Below are 4,347 nucleotides of genomic sequence, written 5' to 3' on the forward strand. Positions count from 1 at the left end.
CTGCGTTCTTCATCGTCGCGAGGCAGAGATACTCCGTTGCCGGAAGTCGTTCACGGTTCTCGAAGAAGGGCGGCGCGTCCGAGCAGGGCGGGAAGCGCGCTCTCTTCCGTTTCATGTTCCTTGGCGCTTCAGCGGGGTTGGTGTTAGGGCATGGGAGGCGGCGAGGGTGAGGCCCGACACCTTCCCCTACCTTCCGGGGCGGCGGGGCAAGGCCCCGTGGTCCCGGCGTTTGTGAACCGTTAGCGGGTGGTTCTGCGAGCGAGTTCGACAATGATCCTTCCGGCGAGTTCACCTACGGAAACCTTATTCTGACTTCTCCTTCCTCTAAATGATAAGGTTGATGGACTTCGCGGCGTCGCGCGTGACATACGTCGCGCGATCGAACACTTCACGGACCATTCAATCGGTAGGAAGCGACCAGGCGGTGTGTACAAAGAGCGGGGGCGTAGTCAGCGGTGATGACTGCGCTTACTAAAATTCCTCGTTGAAGACCAACAATTGCAATGATCTATCCCCATCACGATGAAATTTCAAAGATTACGGGCACATCGGCCAGGCTATAGACTCGTTGAATACATCGATTAGCGCGCGTGCGACCCGAGAACATCTAAGGGCATCACGGACCTGTTATTGCCTCAAACTTCCTTGGCCTAAAAGGCCATAGTCCCTCTAAGAAGGCGGCGCGGAGGTCACCTCGCATAGCTAGTTAGCGGTGAGGTCGTTCGTTAGCGGAATTAACGGACAAATCGCTCCACCAACTAAGAGCGGCCATGCACCACCACCCATAGAATCAAGAAAGAGCTCTCGATCTGTCAATCCTTACTATATGCGGACACAGTAAGTTTCCGTGTTGAGTCAAATTAAGCGCGAGCTCCTCTGATGGTGCCCTTAGTCAATTCCTTTAAGTTTCAGCCTTGCGACCATACTCCCCGGAACCCAAAGACTTTGATTTCTCATAAGGTCTGGCGGAGTCCTAAAAGCAACATCGTAGATCTGGTGGCATTGTTTATAGTTGAGACTAGGGCGGTATCGATTGTCTTGAGCCCCAACTTTCGTTCTTGATTAATGAAAACATCCTTGGCAAATGCTTTGTGATTGTTCGTCTTTCATAAATCCAAGAATTTCACCTCGACTATGAAATATGAATGCCCCATTATCCTGTTAATCATTACTCCGATCCGAATGACACAATAGGAGAAATCCTATGATGTTATCCCATGCTAATGTATCTAGAGGCGTAGGCTTGCTTTGAGCACTCTAATTTCTTCAAATGACTTATGGTAGGTACGACCGGCGATTAAGGCGAGGCGCGCTCAGCCGGAAGAAGGCGAGCCACAGTGCACACCGCGACGGACGGTCGACCAACCCAAGGTCCAACTACGAGCTTTTTAGCGCAACAACTTAAATATACGCTATTGAGCTGGAATTCTGGCGGTGCTAGCACCGGACTTGCCCTCCAATGGATCCTCGTTAAGGGATTTAGATTGTACTCATTCCAATTACGGACTCGAAGAGCGGTGTTGTTATTTATTGTCACTACCTCCCGTGTCGGGATTGGGTAATTTTGCGCTCTTTGCTTCCTTGGATGTGGTAGCCGTTTCTCGAGCTCCCTCTCGGAATCGAACCCTAATTCTCCGTCACCCATCACCACCATGGTAGGCCTCTATCCTACCATCGAAAGTTGATAGGGCGAGAAATTTGAATGATCGTCGCGACACGATGGCGTGCGATCCGTCGAGTTATCATGAATCATCGAACAGGCGAGCCGCGTTGACCTTTATCTAATAAATGCATCCCTTCGAAGTTGGGGTTTGTTGCGCGTATTAGCTCTAGAATTACTACGGTTATCGAGTGGCGAGATACCATCAAACAAACTATAAGCGATTTAATGAGCCATTCGCGGTTTCACGATGCGAATTAGTTCATACTTACACATGCATGGCTTAATCTTTGAGACAAGCATATGACTACTGGCGGGATCAACGAGTAGCATTCCTTCGCGCCAGCGGCGTCTCGCCACGAAGCCGTGGCCGTGGCCTCAAAGGCGAGCCGCGTCGGTTGTTACATTCTGGATTGGGCGTTTGGGTTGATGGAGGAGTTGCCACCCCTCCGCCCACATCACATTCCGCATCAGAGAACGCGACATTCCGTGGGCAGCGGCGGCGGTGAGGCATGCTTGGAGCACGGATGCGCTCTGGGGTTCACCTCGCACCTAAACAAGGAGCAAAGCGAAAGCGGGACAACATAGCTTTGAATTCGCTTTTCGTGGGTATGCAACACGAGGCGAATCATGTCACGAGGCACATTCGCTCTCGGGCAACAAGCGAAGGGGATCGAGAGCCAGCGGTTCAATGCTCAAGCAAAGAGCATGACCCAAAGGACCAAACAACCACTCATGCGCCACATACATTGAGCAATGATCCCACCCAACGAATTGCCCCGACGGCGAAGCACGATGGGAAGTCAAAGCGCGAATGGAACCACTACTCACCGGCAGTGCGAAACAAATCCGAGGAGGAGGGCGAGGCGAGCAGTGAAGTACTAGCAACACGAAGGAGACCGTCGATTACGGGCGTAAGCGGTGACCTCGGCCACGAGTTCCCCATCTGATTGCCTCGGCCTTGCCTCGGCTCGCACATCGGATTGAGCCACGGCGGCGCGCACCCTCACCAAGCACTCGCGTCGCCTCAACAAAACATACGCCACGGGCTCATCCACGCAACCTTAGTAGCAAATGCAAGCAGGGAAGGGAAAGAATGGGGCTTTGTGATGCAATCACCGCGGTAGAAGAAACTCGCCGTACAATGTTCTCAACACATGCCTCCATGTCATGCATCGGCTCGAGCACATGTGGCATGAAGCCACGCCCTCATCTCAACATTCGCACAACCCGAAAGTAAAGGCGCGGGCTTGTCCCTCAACCTAAGCAAAGGCAGCGATCACAAAGGGACACATCGGCGCAAGCAACAATGCACCACCGCAATCGAAGGAAAGCGCCTACCACTCAATGCCACAACTCATGCCTCGACATCGCTCGCGCGCCAGGATCAAGCACGGCATCGTAATGCCACGCCCTCTCCCAACACTTGTAATGCCTCAACATTTGCGGAAGCACCGGGCGACTCATTCCCACAACGAGCAATGCCGCGATCGCCAGCGACCGGCGTCCATCCACGACCCGGTAATGTAGCATCCCAACTCCTGCAAGCCTTCCCCATCGAGCTCACCCCATGCGATGGCGTTGCATGTCGCCGCACTCGACACAAGCCGCGGCCGCGTAAGCACCATGCCCACACCTTGTGCAGACTTTGATAACACCCTCGAGAGCAAGAGATCGACCCCAATAAAGTCGGCTCTACCACGGACCCAAACTCCTCAAAAGCCTATGCCACGAGAACTCACACCATGCCCGGTGCATCGCCTATCCGGCGACACGCCCGGCCACGGGAATAACCGCAGAAATGCCACGCCCACACCTTGCACGACATCCAATTGACACCGCGCAAGCATGGAGATCGGCCCCAATAGCGGGTTCATCGTCGTGATTCGAGTCTAGCCCAAGGAGTTAGTTTGCAAGCGTTAATGGCAAAGCTCCATGCCCGATTACAGCGTATGTGCTTCGCGCGTCGGCACAAACCTGACGCAAATGCCATGCTAGCACAATGCAATAGCATCCATTCTACACGCTTTTAGATAGGATTCAACCAGCCATTCATTTCCCACAATTGCTGAGCGGGCCGAGCCATGGCGGGCGGGCTCTGCCATACGGGTTTTTACGATTTTCCGACTTCCAACTGACGGGGTAGAGGTGGAGAGGGGGCTAACAAGCTAATTTTCATGCTATACCGATGCCCACATATGGCCTGGAGGCATCCCCAGGCCCTGGCCTTGCTGGCCCCAGTGACTACCCACACCCCTAAAGAGCATTAGGAACACAATGAAGTGCAGCGGGAGGAAACATGACTATGTCTGAGCCATCACACCCCCCCTAAAAAATTCAATTTTGGATATTTTGACGTGATTTTTTGCAGAGGTGTTGAGAAAAATGTAATCTACTCTCACAAAAATTTTGAAATTTTTTTTTTCACCGTAGCTATTTTTTTTTATTTTTTAACCCGAAAAATACATAAATTCATAAAAAATAGAAAACTCATCAGAAAATCACCAAATTTTTTGTGGAACATCAGAAAAATATTATAAACTCATTTGAGTTTTCATTGGGTGATTTTCTTAAAGTTTGCACGGAGAATTGGCTTAGGGGCATAACATTGGCCATCTCGGCATGGAAGGTAAGTAGAGAAAAAATCATAGAAGAGTTTTCATGTGCACAATATTAGATTTTGTGCT

The sequence above is a fragment of the Hevea brasiliensis genome, chromosome 11, assembly GCF_030052815.1.
Source record: "Hevea brasiliensis isolate MT/VB/25A 57/8 chromosome 11, ASM3005281v1, whole genome shotgun sequence".
NCBI classification, from domain to species: Eukaryota; Viridiplantae; Streptophyta; class Magnoliopsida; order Malpighiales; family Euphorbiaceae; genus Hevea; species Hevea brasiliensis.